This window comes from Uranotaenia lowii, chromosome 1 (assembly GCF_029784155.1).
Source record: "Uranotaenia lowii strain MFRU-FL chromosome 1, ASM2978415v1, whole genome shotgun sequence".
In the NCBI taxonomy this organism is placed as follows: Eukaryota; Metazoa; Arthropoda; class Insecta; order Diptera; family Culicidae; genus Uranotaenia; species Uranotaenia lowii.
In genome coordinates this window covers 90,030,928-90,047,294 of record NC_073691.1, presented here as the reverse complement: position 1 = coordinate 90,047,294, position 16,367 = coordinate 90,030,928, and the positions used below count along the sequence as shown (strand labels likewise).

The 16,367-nt window shown below is 39.4% G+C and overlaps 1 protein-coding gene across 1 annotated transcript in view; it reads left to right on the top strand.

Annotated features, from left to right (window-relative positions):
• LOC129739224 (uncharacterized) overlaps positions 1 to 16,367 on the top strand; it is an 84,584-nt gene that overhangs the window by 48,662 nt on the left and 19,555 nt on the right. The gene's annotated exons all lie outside the window — the stretch shown is intronic.

The following is a 16,367-nucleotide window of genomic DNA, read 5'->3' as shown; positions in this document are numbered from 1 at the left end:
ATAGACAATATAAGCAATATGTTGCTGCTAGAATAGGAAGCATACTATCGCTCACTGAACCTCATATTTGGCACTGGGTACCGACCAAGGACAATATAGCAGATTGCCTCACTAAGTGGGGAAAGGAAACCGTACCAGACTCAAATGGCAAATGGTTTAATGGGCCATCCTTCCTTTACCGGGACTTGGAGTATTGGCCGAAACAGAAACCCATTCCAAACACGACCGACGAGCTTAAAACTCTCCATTTGTTGCACCATATATCTGTCCCGGACTCGTTAGTGGATGCTTCTAGAATTTCTAAGTGGCCTATCTTGGTGCGCACCATAGCTACAGTACTCCGTTTTCTTTCGAATTGTCGTCGGCGAGTTAAAGGTCTACCCATCGAAGCCGTACAAGCTACTGAAAAGATAAAAGCGTTAGTGAAAAAGTGTATTCCATCGATAAACCAACCTATCCGACAACCCGAATATCGAGAAGCGGAAATGATCTTGTGGAGAATAGTACAAGCTGACTGTTTTCCAGAGGAAGTCCAAGTCCTGTTGAACAACCGCTCCAAACCGATAACCGAGCATAAAAGTATTGAGAAGACAAGTGCTATTTATAGATCAACCCCATTTGCTGATGAGTTCGGCGTAATAAGAGTAGAAGGAAGAACTGCCAATGCTCAACACGCCACATTCGATGCACGATTTCCAATAATATTGGACAAGAATCACGTGATAACTCAGCGACTAATAGATTTTTATCATCAAACTTTCGGGCATGGGAATCGAGAAACCGTATTTAACGAGCTTCGAAAACGCTTCGAAATAGCGAAACTACGTCCTGCGATCGACAAAGCAGCGAAGAATTGTCAACGGTGCAGAATCCGGAAATGTGTGCCCAAAGTGCCTAGGACGGCTCCGCTACCGGAAGAACGTGTGACGCCCTATGTTAGACCGTTCAAGTACACAGGATTGGACTATCTAGGCCCAGTAGAAGTAACGGTTGGCAGAAGGAAGGAGAAGAGATACGTGGCAGTTTTTACTTGCCTCGTAGTGAGAGCTGTTCATCTCGAGTTGGCGTATAGTTTGTCATCGGACTCCTGTATCATGGCGATCAGGAGATTTGTTCGCAAAAGAGGGTCCCCACACGAAATATTCTCCGACAATGGAACCAACTTTGTCGGGGCCAACCGAGAACTGAAAAAACAACTAAACGAAATCCATCTTGCCTGTGCCGATACCTTTACCAACGCACACACTAACTGGCTATTTAATCCACCCGCAGCTCCCCACATGGGTGGTGTGTGGGAACGCTTGGTAAGAAGTGTTAAAGTGTCAATGGAGGCTTTAGACGACGGAAGAAAGCTGAATGATGAGATTCTCCTAACTGTTCTGGCTGAAACGGAAGCGCTTATCAACTCGAGACCTTTGACGTATATGCCACAAGGAATTTCGGAGCCCGAGGCGCTCACTCCAAACCATTTTTTGATGGCAATCTCTTCTACTGATCCGGATGCTGCTCAAGGTAATATGGTATCACTAGGCGAAGCTTTGCGAAGTAGCTATTTGCGATCCCAGTACTTAGCAGGAACAGTTTGGGATCGTTGGCTCAAAGAATATTTCCCTTCATTAAATAAACGTCCAAAGTGGTTCGAAGAAACGAATCCTGTGAAAGTTGGTGACCTTGTCTACCTAGCAGAAGGAGGTCGGCGATCATGGATTAGAGGAAGGATTGTCGAACTTCTTCGTAATAAAGATGGCAGAATTAGGCGGGTAGTAGTCCAAACCGCTTCAGGGCTATTGAAACGCGCTGTGGCCAACCTGGCTGTAATGGAAGTATCTGGTGAACCAGGTTGCGATGCGGCAGAACCTGCTTCACGGGGAGGAGGATGTTCTGGCATCCCTGTCATCGTTGGAAACGACACATAATTCGATGACAGCTGGGCAGAACGAAAACGGAATCGAAGACGAACGAACGAACCATTGTTAAACAGAAAGTATAAAGTGCCACGAGGAAAATCCTATAATAACGTTTAGTTAAATTTGTTACATTACATCTATAGTATCTCTTCTTAAAAAGTAGGTATTACTTACGAAATTTTGCACAGATTATTTGATTTATACTTATACAAATATAGATAGTACGCAGTTAATATCGCCACCTGTACACCAAGATATAGCTGAATATAGCTCTTCGTAGGATACAGGTTAGATTTCACATAAGTGTGCTCAAGAATTGAATTTTAACTTAAATTGCTTCCAAATAGACCACAGGTTCTAAATCATCATATCTATAAGAGAAATCGGAAAGGCGCTGAAAGTTCGGTGTAACACAAATGTAAGAAAATTTGTATTCCTTATCTTATTCCTGCCTTATCTTATAAGTAAACTTTATTTTTAGCTTTGAGCTGCGAATATTAAAAGGTACGCTTCCAAGATTCTAAACAACATCCGAACCTCCGAACATAGGGCGTTGGGTTAGTAAAAAGTTAGCTGTTTAGCACATTCATTAATATAGTCACACTTTTTTTTTGGCTTCGAATGTATATGTTCCATTTTGAAGAAATCAGATAGGCATAGTCCTATTTGCCGCTGGTACACCCATAGAAGAGGTAACAGAAATCCAATGCCTTTTTAGCAAATTTCTGTGCCGATTTTATGGGATTTCGTTCCTATTGGATAATCCATCCCAGAAACAAGAAAATAAAATTCATAACCACAGCGCCGTGGGGAGATTCGAACTCATATCACCATTCAAATCGTCTTGCCAGTCCGACATCTTAACCAGTGCACAGTGGTCCAGAAATGAAATTTAGCGGGAAACAATTATTTGCGCTCTTGCCTTAGGTTTAAGACATTTGGTGTCCAAGACAAAGTTGTACAACATTATAAGGCGCTACTTTTGGATGAAACATTTTTAGGGTGGTTCATAAAACTTCTTAGATACGAAAATTATTTTTTTACTGTAAGGAGATAGTGCTGTATTATGTTCAGCAATTATGTAGAACAACATAATTCATGAAACTTTGTAGAAGACTTTGAATGTCTATCTATGTCTAAATGTCGTTCGTCTCGTCTCTGATTGATAACATGGCTAACTCTGAGCAAACTGACGCCGTGTACATCGATTTTAGCAAGGCATTTGATAAAGTTCCACACGCACTGGCAATCGAAAAACTCATAAGGATGGGCTTCCCCAACTGGTTAACGCAATGGTTATTTTCCTATTTAAGCGGCCGCCACGCACATGTTAAAGTAAGGACAAGTCGATCTGAACCGTTCGAAATCTCATCTGGAGTTCCTCAAGGGAGCATCTTAGGACCTTTGATTTTCGTTTTATTTGTTAACGACCTCGCCACTGTACTAACGTCATCAAAACTATTTTATGCCGACGATCTTAAAATTTTCAAAGTTGTGAAAGACGATTTTGATAGCTCGTTGCTTCAGAGGGACATCAATGCTCTTCTCACGTGGTGTCACCGCAATGGCATGGAAGTCAATGTAGACAAATGCTGCGCAATAACATTCACTCGTAAGAAATCGCCACTTATATTTGATTACGAAATGAACTCAACTCCCCTCGACAGAAAATCTTCAATCAATGACCTAGGACTACTTCTAGACTCCAAGCTTTCATTTGACGAGCATATTTCTTTCGCCACTAACAAAGCATGCGCAATGCTGGGGTTTATTAAGCGGAACACACAAGACTTTCGTGATATCTACTGCCTGAAAGCTATCTACTGCTCACACGTGAGAAGTATTTTGGAATATGGAATCCAAGTGTGGGCGCCGTATTACGCCCTGCACTCTGATCGCATCGAAAGAGTACAGAAAAGATTTCTCAGGTACGCTCTTCGCCGATTACCCTGGAACGACGCAACGCATCTACCGCAGTACGAAAGTAGGTGCAATCTGATTCATCTTCCGACGCTGGCGCAGCGCAGAAAGCTACTTCAACGACTTTTTGTCTACGACCTGTTGTGTAATAATATCGACTGCAGTGAACTCTTATTTCGTCTGCCAATAAATGCACCCCCGCGGACTTTACGCCAACAACAATTCTTCCGGCTCCCGCCTTTCCGCACGCTTTACGAACTCAACAATCCCATCTGGACATGCTGTAGGAGATTCAACGAGACAAGCGACAACTTCGATTTTAACGTGTCAAAATTAACCTTTAAAAGAAGAATCCTTAGTTTGTAAATAGTCTGTGCATAATTTAGTATTTTGAAGACTTAAACAAATAAATAAATAAATAAATTAACGTTTAGGTTTTATGATGGTTTTTCGTGTACAAGTTAGGGTGGTCCTACAAAAACAAGTTTTTTTGTTATAACTTTCTTGGGTATCAACTTATCAAAATCATGTGTTCGGCAAGTATTTAGCAAATCATTATGCGCATCTTTTGTAGCAAACAAATTTCTAATATCTCCTTTTCATTCGCAGTTATCATGAATTTTGTGTTCAAAAATGGCCGTTTTGTATGAGCCATAACTTCAAATGGAGCAAACAAAAAAATTCAAACTTTAATTCGTTTGAAAGAACATGTTAAAATCTACAATATATTAAAAAACTGGAGAGGTGTTTTTTGTTTGAGGCTTTTTATTTACATTTGAACTTGACCAAAATTGCCATTTTTCATATAACAAAATTTATCACTTTTGCTCTGCGACATGGAATTCTTCTTTGCTTTCGCACCCTTAGTCAATAATTCTAAATTTTTTACCACTACAAAAGCAGAGTTTCCTATTCATAATCTTTTGTAAAAATTTTGAAAGACTAACATAGCCAAAGGGGCACAAATGAAAAAAAAATGAGGATTCTTGACATGGCCGTAGGAACGGGGGGGGTTTTGGGGGTTAAACCCCCCCCATGAGGGTCCAAAAAAGCAAGCGAGGTATTCTACTCTAGACTCAAAATTTTAAATTCATAATCAAATTATGATAATAGAGCAAAGATATTCAAGAGTAACTATCTGGACTAAAAACTAATGCAAAAACCTCAAAAATCCATCCCAAGCTTAAAATCTGCTACAGTTTTCAAAATTTTCTCACTGCTTCATAGAATAAGGTTGTCAGATTTTTTCTAGCACGTATCCGGGCCGGACAAATCCATGCTGTTTTATATTAAAACCTGGCAAAAGCCGGGTATTTGATTTCAAAATTGTAGACCAAAATCCAGACAATACCGGGCAGTTTTGGTCAAAACCTAGGAATTGCTCACCAAAAATCTATAAAAAAAAACTTCAAAAAACCCTTCATGATTATTTTTTTGAAACTTGCTGCAAAAATTTTGGACGCATAATTGAACAAAAAATTACTACACAATTTGTTTTTTTTTAGTTTGATTTAAGAATGAGAATGAAAACAAACCCGGGCAAAATCCGGGCTTTTCCAATGAAATCCGGGAAACGGGGCGGACCGGACTTTTCAAAATTTTATATTAACTACCCGGGTCAATCCGTTTAAAACCAGGCAATCTGGCAATCTGATTATAGAAATTCTGTTCTGAATATTAAATTTTAAATCAAACCCTTTTTGAAGGTTCTGGTTCCATATTCCCAAAACTAAAATTATATTTCGACATATTTTCGTATTTCTGATTCTGTATCAAGTTTAGGATTCTTGATTTTCAGTTCGAGTAATCATAAGAAATTAAGAATGGAAAGCTGCTTTGAAATTCTGGCTCAAATTCGGTTTTACAATTCATATAAAATTTGAATAATGTTTCTCGAAAATCACATGCATTTTCAGTAGATTTCAAATTATAAAAAAGAAGAATTTTGTTTTATATTCATATTCGAAATTCTTAAACTTTATTTTAGCATAAAATTTAAACATATGAAGCTTCTAGGTGGCGATCCAAAATTGAAAACTCAGATTCAGTTTCATTATTTGAAATTCACATTTTTAACCAGATTCACAAAACAGATCAAAAATCAATCATTGAAATGATGAATGAAGATTAAACCAGCTCTACAGAATTTAAATAATAGATTCATGAATGAGGGCTCAAAGGCTTGGATAATAAAGTTCTAATCTAGAAATAAGATTCCTAAATCATATTTTTTGTACATTTCAAAAATCGTATAGAAAATTGAAAACAGATTCAAAGTTCAATTGAATGAATTTTTCAATCAACATAAAATAGTTGAGAAATTCAAGAGAACATGAACTTAAAAATTTGCTTGTCAATTCAATTTCCAAATATCATATTTTTAATCAGAATTAGTTTGTACATACAATTCAACTGAAAATCACAAATCTAAAGTAGAATTTGAGTAAATTTTCAAAGTTATGATTCCTGCAAAATATCCCCAATTATATTAAAAAAAAATCATCCAGAAGATTTTTATCATGGAATTTATTCTTCATGAAAAATATTTCCAGTTAAAGAAACATGTACCTGATCTTCACTTAAAAAATCTGCATAAAATACTTTATTTTTTCAGTGTATTGTTAAACATTATTAATATTGCAGTTTTTAAAGCCTAATTTCAAACTAAAATCATAAATTTAATTCAAGTTTGCATCAAACATATTTGATCCGAAATTTTTTATCTCTTACTGTTTTTTATTTTGTAAAATTTTATTTATTTTCATCAAAGGTTAGAATCTTAGAATTATCAAAAGAGTTTAGAAGATTGGGCTTGTTTGATTTGAGTATAGAATACGTTTTTTTAAGCAATTGAAGGCTACCCTAAAAAGAACTTTTTTTATGCTCAAATGAAATAACTTTGATCTACCAGACTTTTAAACAAATTCAAAAATTTTAACCATCGATGAAAGCAAATTTCATATTTAGGCTTCATTATGAAAATTTAGCTCACCCTTTAGGCTAAGGACCACTGTTTTAAAGTTACTTTTTTAAGGTTTTTTTAAATGACACTTATCATCCTTGTGGCAATCGTGTCTTCTCTACAGTTACGATGAGTACTAATGAGTACTTAAAAATGAATAATCATCTAGTTATAAACATAATTTGTTTTATTTTTTTTTATTCGTGTGTTGTTGGGCAAAAAATCATAGGTAAGAATTAGTCACCAAAACCCCCCCATGAGTCGGTTCTTCCTACGGCCCTGATTCTTGATTATTAATGTATAGAACCATAAACTGAAAACAATGAATTACTAACTTCCCAACAAGAAAGTCTTGAATTGTATTTTTCTTAGAAGGAGTTATTATTCACTTATGTCCTTTTGACTGTGAAAGCCAGTTTTGGTTTCTCCGGTGATCATTTTGATCAAACTCAAGTAAACCACACAGTTTTCAGTTCAAGAGTTTCGATTATTCGTGATGAACGTTCAAAGGAAAGTATGGGTAAAATATGATGTTTTATGCCTGCTGCTCCATGCACTAACAATTTGTGTACGGTTGGAGAAACGGGATACCAGCTATATAAATTGTTATAAAGCACCCGAGTTTCTTCAGCATACCCTTCAAACGAGCTACTGTTAATAATGGTTTAAATCACGTAAAACTTTTCCAAAAACTGAACATTCAGTCCCGTAATTTGTGCAACTTCAATCCGTTTCTCGAAGAATTTCCTGGCAATATTTCCTGTATTGGAATTCCTACCGGTGACCCTAGGCTCATCAATACATAAGTTCAGTTGTTCTTTTAGTATGTTTCGAAGACTTTGACGTCTTTCATTCACTTCTATATTGGTTTTCCTGACTCTCCAAGTGGGTTTGTCCATAAAAAGACGATTTGCGATCTTCATGAACATTTCCAACGAATCTTGTTAGATCTGCACTTTCCTTAGAAAAAATGAGCCTAATAGGTCTGCACAAACTCACTGAAGATGGCCAATCGTTACTCCAGATAACGTTTTGTATCCCATTAGATTTATCTACGAGACGTAACGGTACAAGAGAAACCGCGAAAATGTGTGAATCGCTGTATTCACGCATGTCTCCTTCATGATCTTCGTCAATGAATGATTGATTAAATCTATATTGGAATAATTTGAAGATCAAAAGATAAAGGTTCGTTCAAAATAAATTTATACCTGCTGTGGTTTGAGCTACCATATGCTCCCCATTTGAAAATCAGTTGAAGCATTTTTTCCGGAAATGTAGAATCATATTGTAAATATTTCAACAACCTTTCCACAGTATGATCCACCAAATTAATTTAATTATTTATTTTCTTTTTCAATGTCAATTTCGAAAGCTTCGGATCCATTTTTAACAGAACTTCAACCACATCTTTTTCACTAGACCCCTTCAGCCAGTGAACGACTATAACTTTCCTTTGAACGTTCATCACGAATAATCGAAACTCTTGAACTGAAAACTGTGTGGTTTACTTGAGTTTGATCAAAATGATCACCGGAGAAACCAAAACTGGCTTTCACAGTCAAAAGGACATAAGTGAATAATAACTCCTTCTAAGAAAAATACAATTCAAGACTTTCTTGTTGGGTAGTTAGTAATTCATTGTTTTCAGTTTATGGTTCTATACATTAATAATCAAGAATCCTCATTTTTTTTTTTCATTTGTGCCCCTTTGGCTATGTTAGTCTTTCAAAATTTTTACAAAAGATTATGAATAGGAAACTCTGCTTTTGTAGTGGTAAAAAATTTAGAATTATTGACTAAGGGTGCGAAAGCAAAGAAGAATTCCATGTCGCAGAGCAAAAGTGATAAATTTTGTTATATGAAAAAATGGCAATTTTGGTCAAGTTCAAATGTAAATAAAAAGCCTCAAACAAAAAACACCTCTCCAGTTTTTTAATATATTGTAGATTTTAACATGTTCTTTCAAACGAATTAAAGTTTGAATTTTTTTGTTTGCTCCATTTGAAGTTATGGCTCATACAAAACGGCCATTTTTGAACACAAAATTCATGATAACTGCGAATGAAAAGGAGATATTAGAAATTTGTTTGCTACAAAAGATGCGCATAATGATTTGCTAAATACTTGCCGAACACATGATTTTGATAAGTTGATACCCAACAAAGTTATAACAAAAAAACTTGTTTTTGTAGGACCACCCTAACTTGTACACGAAAAACCATCATAAAACCTAAACGTTAATAGATAGACATTCAAAGTCTTCTACAAAGTTTCATGAATTATGTTGTTCTACATAATTGCTGAACATAATACAGCACTATCTCCTTACAGTAAAAAAAATAATTTTCGTATCTAAGAAGTTTTATGAACCACCCTAAAAATGTTTCATCCAAAAGTAGCGCCTTGTAATGTTGTACAACTTTGTCTTGGACACCAAATGTCTTAAACCTAAGGCAAGAGCGCAAATAATTGTTTCCCGCTAAATTTCATTTCTGGACCACTGTGCAGTGTACTATTTGAGCTTCATGAAGGATGAGGGCTGTTTGTCATAGGCTTTCTGCCACCGATCAATCACAAAAAAAACGCACGACGGAGGCTTCCCGGGGCGTTTGGCCTCCTTTCAAGGCATTCCTTTGTCTTGCGATGGAAACGGGAAAGGGAACGGGAGTGAAGGAAACGGGAAACCCATTGAATGAGAACTGTGTTTGCTTACTGCCTGCTATTACATACACACGCTACATATACACAGCTGCTAAAGCCGGGCAGCTTGGCCGATGGTTGTTTGCCGGTGAATTGAAGGAATGTTTTTGTTGTTGCTTTTGCTACATACACACGCACAGCTTAGCCGTGGTTGTTTGCCGGTGGATTGAATTGAAGCAATGTTTTTTTTGTTGCTTTTACTGCATACACACGCACAGCTTGGCCGTGGTTTGCCCGGTTTGCCGGTGCCGGTGGATTGAATTAGAAGGATATTTTTGTTGTTGCTTTTTACATTCACACGCACAGTGCTCGGTTCGCTGGCTGCCTGGTGTTGGCCGGTATTTATTTCCATCCTTCTTCGTCTTGTGATGCGGTAGGGAGGGACGTGCAAACGTTTTTATTTTGTTTCTTTCAGACATACGCAATTCGGTTAACTTGGGAGATTAATGCCAGTGGGAGCAAATCGAATCAGCACCGGTCGCGTTATCTTCTTGCACTGATGAACTGATGTACAAGCTAAGCCTTGAAAAGTGTGTAAAGTCCCGACGACCGTTTTAAAACAATTTTATGTTTTTTGGTTGAGCCACAAGATGTCTCCAAGGACACCAGAGAGAACTGTCAAGAAGAAAATGAAATGTAAACAAAACAAAATGACAAACTTTTAGTCAATTATGACAAGGTCGTATCTAAATATTTGACGAGTTTCGAGCAAATTGATGTTGAAGATTCGTTACACATTTCTGATTTGCGTTATCAAAATTTTACGCTTAAAGCTGTTTTTCGAATTGCTTCAAACTAGCATGAAGCACCTCATATAAACAGATATGCTGCGTGAAAATGCCCGCTCAGAGAAGCCTAGAATGTGTATTTCTTCATTGAATTGTTGATTTTAAGCTCAACTGGATAAAATAACTGGTTTGTCTGGCATGTTCAAAGTTGTTAGTTACCCTCTTTAGTAAAAAGAATCAAAGTAAAATGAACCAGATGAATTTACTTTGTTGTGAATATATTGAAGCCGTCCATTTTTCAAAGATATTAGTTTATTAATTTTTGAGATCATATACAGTTGCGCTCTCCCAAGAATCAGGTTCTTCAAAAGTTGATTCGGCTTGTTCAAATGATAGCAATTGAAATTTTGAATAAGTTTCAGGAATTTTATAATGCAAGCTTGTATTTCTGTCATTTTGTCAGTCTCTCTAGTGAAAACATTATAATGATGCTATTTTTCAGCTGAAATTTATTCGCAGTTCATCTAATTATATACAGCAATTCATCTAATTGTATTTAAATTTATTTATTAATGAGTTCAAACACCATTGCGCCCTCTCGAAAAATTCTTACTTTCAAAAGAGCTAACTAGAAACAGTGCCATCTATTGCGCCGTTCAAAAGTTACAAATCAAGCAATAGATGGCACTGTATTTCGTTACATTTTAACGGCTTCTTTAAAAGATAGTACTGGAAATTTTACACAAGTTTCGGAAGATTTTTTGTTCGAGCTTGTACATCAGCTCATCAGTGCTTCTTGTACCAATGATGCTATGTAATTGACTACACGCCATTGGCACAGAGGCTGAATTTTGGGTGTAGTGTTCGTGTGTGTGTGATATCATATTGGTTGTCAACCTCGAAAACGCCCATGTGCGTCGACCGGCTGCCCTTTTTTAACCGAGAGTTTTTGAGGTTAATTGTTCAGTCTCATCTGTACACGCTCAGCAGGTGTGCGTAAGAAATGTCAAAAACAACTCTATTGAAAAGTTAAAAACGAAGCAGAGCCTGGTGGGCGATTAACTAGTGATTGTGCAAAGCATTCAATCGAAAAAAGAGTGGCGCCGTGGCGGTGGTGGGCGTAGGTACACTGAACAAAATCCGACTATAAGGTTTATTGGGAATTCTAGTGTTTTCGCACTAAAGGAAAATCCAATACTTTTTATCACAAGACAAATGATTTATTTTATCAGAATTTTCAATGAATGTTATAGATAGGAAAATTATTACGATTTATTATTTAAACTAGTGTAATGAATGGTTCCATCATTGAAATCAAATATGCCTGTAATTTAATTTCTATTTCTCTTCTTATTTATCCAAATAAACAAATTTAACCGAAATTATATGATTCAAACATTTATTATAACAAATCAAGATATTAAAAAAGTTACACTGCACTGCACTTCAAACACTTGTTACGAATGGTGGGACGCAGTTTCATGCCTGATGCATGTTGATCCTGGCTGGTAGATCCAGATTCAGCGGATTGGGTGCTATTGTTCGGGTGGATTTATGTTTCCTGAAAAAAAAATCCGCATTAAGTTTCAAACGAATTATGTTTTAAAAATGAATTAGGTACCTGTGCATGGCGAAGAATGGAACCGTGCGCATTCTCGCTAAAGTTCGAATCTGTTTTCCTCCGCTGCTGTCCCCTATTTTAAGGCCCGTGTTTTACCTGTTAGAATAGATATTGAAATATAAACACCAAGTAGTTCAGCCATTCCACTTTTCTAACTTACGTTCGTAAATGTTTGCTTATATCACAGCGATGAAATTTAAGTTATCTTTGCTGCCACTCAGCTGGTAAAATCCTCCGGCGAAAAATTACTACTGGCAAAAAACACGAACAATCGTTTTTCTGGGTTTATGTTTCTCAAACAAATTAACAGAGATTGATACGGATCACGACTCAGGCACGCCAACGTGTGTTCTAACTTCAGAATGATGAAATGTATAGGAATTTCATATATGTTTTATTAGGTATAACGAGCTTCTAAAATTCATTGGATTTTTCTATATTTCGTAATGGACTTATCGTTAGCTTCTATCACACACTGAATGATAAGATTTATTAGATTGACCCTATAAATTTCATAGCCCAATTTAGTTTAATAATTAATGGATTGTCCTTTGCATTTCACCAATTGAGTGAGGCAGATACAATTTATTGGATTTTCCTATATTTTTTAAAGGATAATTTAATAGCTAAAATATGACTGTGAATAATAAAATTTATTAAAACGACCCTATAAATTTAATCGCCCAATTTGGTTCAGTGTAGGAACTAAATCTGGAGTTTGTTTTATTAGGTCGTATGAACCAATATAAACAAAATTGAGTTATTGGCTGCAAACGATTGATAAATATTCATTTTAGGCCATGTGAAAGCTTTGTTTTATTTAATCAATAAATTGTTGGTTTTTGCGACTTTATGCATTTTTGCAGAAAATGCGTTGCTAAGTGTTTGAAAGTTCGGAAAATCAAACGGAAATCGCTAGTAAGAGTGGTATAAACAATCTCAGTAAAATGAATATGCAGATAAGTTCAAGAACTGTTAGTTTTATGGCTGAATACATTTTCACCTTTATACTTTTGAACGGTAGACAACGTGCAACTCGAGACCCCATACACCCAACCTTCGGGTAGTGGTCATATCACCTCTTGTCTGCAACTCCGATTCTCTACCTCCCCGTGGTGCTAGCTGGGATGCGAGCAACCTTAGCGGAGATCGGGTACCCAACCCCGGTGGATGCTTTGGTCGCATGCAGACTGAGTCAGGGGGCTTCGTACGCGTCTGTTCTCCATGTCAGGGGCGGCGTGCGGAGTGCAACAACGTCCTGGTGGTGTTCGGGACCCAAAACAGCAACATCACGACGGTCCTCCTGCGAGATAGTGGGGTTAGCTGCGGGCCTTGCGAGCCCGTGACTACAAAAAACATAAGCAACGAACAACGAACAACAAATTTCGGATGGAAATCGGCAAAGACCCACGCGACGAAAATGGACTAGCGATTGGAAACTTGGAACATGGAACTGCCGATCTCTAAATTTTGTGGGCAGTACCCACGTGCTCTCCAACGAATTGATGAGCCGCAAATTCGACATCGTAGCACTGCAGGAGGTATGCTGGAAGGGCTCCACGGTACGAACGTACCCAGATGGTCGTGCCATCTACCAGAGCTGCGGCAACACACACGAGCTTGGAACAGCTTTTATAGTGATGGGAAAAATGCAAAAGCGCGTGATCGGGTAGTGGCCGATCAACTCACGAATGTGCCGGTTGAGAATCAAGGGCCGGTTCTTCAACATCAGCATCATCAACGTGCACAGCCCTCACCTCGGAAGTACCGGTGATGACAAAGACGAATTTTACGCGCAGCTGGAGCGTGAATACGACCGTTGCCCAAAACATGATATCAAGATCGTCATCGGGGATTTCAATGCTCAGGTCGGCCAGGAGGAGGAATTCAAACCAACAATTGGAAGGTTCAGCGCGCACCAGCTGACTAACGTAAACGGCCTCAGACTTATCGATTTCGCCTCCAAACGAATGGCCGTACGTAGTACCTTTTTCCAGCACCGCCTCCCACACAAGTACACCTGGAGATCACCGTACCAAACGCAATCACAGATCGACCACGTTTTGATTGACAGCCGGCACTTCTCGGACATCATCGACGTCAGATCCTGTCGAGGCGCCAACATCGAGTCAGACCACTACCTGGTGATGGTGAAGATGCGCCCAAAACTCTCCGTAGTGAACAACACACGCAACCAGCGCCCGCCTCGGTTAAATATAGCGCGACTGAAGCAACCTGAGGTCGCGGCAGACTACGCGTAATCGGTCGAAGCAGCGCTGCCGGCAGAGGGCGAGCTTGATGAAGCCCCTCTCGAGGACTGTTGGGATACCATGAAGACAGCCATCAACAGTGCTGCGGAGAACGTTATCGGTTATGTGGAGCGAACTCGACGGAACGACTGATTCGACGAGGAGTGTAGGAGGGTGATGGACGAAGAGAATGCCGCGCGGGCGGCAGTAGTGCAAAGAGGCACCCGTCGAAATGTGAAAAAACACCGTCAGCGGAAGAAGCAGCGAGTCCGAATTTTCCAGGAGAAAAAGCGCCGCCTGGAGGAGGAGGAGCTCGAGGAGCTGGAGCAGCTGCATCGTTCCCAAGAAACACGAAAGTTCTATCAGAAACTCAACGCATCCCGCAAAGGCTTCGTGCCGCAAGCCGAAATGTGCCGGGATAAGGACGGAGGCATCCTGACGGACAATCGTGAGGTGATCAAAAGGTGGAAGCAGCACTTCGATGAACACCTGAACGGCACACATGCAGGAGATCAAGACGGTAGGGGAAGGTACATCGCCGGCGTAGCCAACGACGTAGAGGAGCCACTCCCAACGATGAGTGAGGTTAAGGAAGCCATTCGCCAGTTGAATAGAAACAAGTCGGCTGGGAAGGATGGCATCGCAGCTGAACTCATCAAAATGGGCCCGGACAAGTTGGTCGATTGCCTACACCGGTTGATAGTCCGGATCTGGGACATAGAACAGCTACCGGAGGAGTGGAAGGAGAGGGTTATATGCCCCATCTACAAGAAGGGCGACAAATTGGACTAACTGGAGAACTACCGAGCGATCACTGTCCTCAATGCCGCCTACAAAGTGCTGTCCCGAATCCTACTCCGCCGCCTAACGCCACAAGCAAACAGATTCGTGGGAAGTCATCAGGCCGGCTTCATGGAGGGACGGTCAACGACGGACCAGATATTCACATAACGGCAAATCCTTCAAAAATGCCGGGAACACCAAGTCCCTACGCACCATCTATTCATCGACTTCAAAGCCGCATACGACACGATCGACCATAACGAGCTATGGAAAATCATGGACGAGAACGGCTTTTCCGGGAAGCTGATCAGACTGATCAAGGCGACGATGGATGGAACGCAGTGCTGTGTGCGGATCTCGGGTGAATTGTCGAGTTCATTCGAATCGCGCAAGGGGCTTCGACAAGGTGATGGTCTATCCTGCATGATGCTCAACGTGGCGCTAGAAGGTGTTATTCGACGAGCGGTGGGCGAAATGCGGGGCACGATTTTCAACAGATCCAGTCAACTTATCTGCTTTGCCGATGACATAGATATAGTCGGCAGATCATCTGCGGCGGTGGAAGACATCTACCGCAAACTGAAACGCGAAGCAGGAAGGATTGGGTTGATGATTAATACGTCCAAGACGAAGTACATGCTGGCCTGCGGATCCGAGACCGACCGAACCCGCTTGTCCAGTAATATCAAGGTCACGATCGACGGCGACGAGCTGGAGATAGTCGAAGACTTTGTCTGCAACTGCGGTCGAGAAGACTTAGCCCTCGCACGAAGTGTAACCTGTATATGACGCTCATTAGACCGGTTGTTCTCTACGGGCACGAGACATGGATATTGCTCGAGGAGGACCTGCGTGCACTCGGAGTATTCGAGCGACGAGTGTTAAGAACCATCTTTGGCGGCGTACAGGAGAACGGAGTGTGCGACTCTACGGCGAACCCAGTATCCAGGAGGTGGTGAAAGCTGGCCGGATACGCTGGGCGGGACATGTTGCGAGAATGCCGGACGACTGTCCTGCAAAACAGGTGTTCGCTACACTGAAAGAAAAATCATGGTATTCCAAAATGAATAAAAATGCTTAATTTTACCATACGTTAATATTGTCGATATAAATAAAGTTTTAGTTATTTTAACGACTTTTTGGTTAATTTTACCATGCGGGGCAGAAAAAAGATGGTAAACCTTAATGAAAAAAGAGGTTTAATTATACCATGCGCAAAATTTGTTGATAAATATAAAGTTTTGGTTGTTTTGACGATCTTTTGGTTAATGCTACCATGCGGGTCAAAAGAAAATGTGGTAAACCTACATAAAAAGAGGTTTAATTTTACCATGCGGAACGTTTTGTGCATTCGAATATAAAATTTTGGTTATCGTGACAATACTGTGGTACATTTTACCATGGTTGTCAATAGCCAAAATACTTTCAATTAGATGTGTTATCTTGCACTTTGTTGCCTCCTTGCCATTGAAATGGCTTTGGATTTTAATTTAT